Raw genomic sequence first — 409 nt, 5'->3', positions numbered from 1 at the left:
CTATTCCCCCGATATCATAACCCAATGTCCAAACATGCAAACTCCATTCACACACCGATACGCATTCCGAGATCCACAATTTCTACCCACTCTTCTTTACGAGCTGCAGTGCGCGATTGTTGTGCCGGCCGCACAAATCTTTGTGAAGGAGCTGGCATACCAGGACATGCAGCCCCAGCAAATCCGGTTGCCTTAACAACGTGTAGGCATATCCCAACTTTCTTGTAGCACAGACATAAACACGTGCGTGCAATAGCATCAACAATCTATCCACCGACGGGCATGTTGACCCAGCTTATTCTAGCTTAGTTTATGGCCTCGTCTTTTTAACTTTTGCAGCAGTAGGGTGGACAAATTCTCCTGGTTCTTGTGATGAACTCGTGGGAAGCGGAGATGGTGCGACACGAAC

This window comes from Phytophthora infestans, genomic scaffold (genome assembly GCF_000142945.1).
Source record: "Phytophthora infestans T30-4 supercont1.19 genomic scaffold, whole genome shotgun sequence".
Lineage (NCBI taxonomy): Eukaryota > Oomycota > Peronosporomycetes > Peronosporales > Peronosporaceae > Phytophthora > Phytophthora infestans.
Note: the sequence above shows the minus strand (reverse complement) of the source record.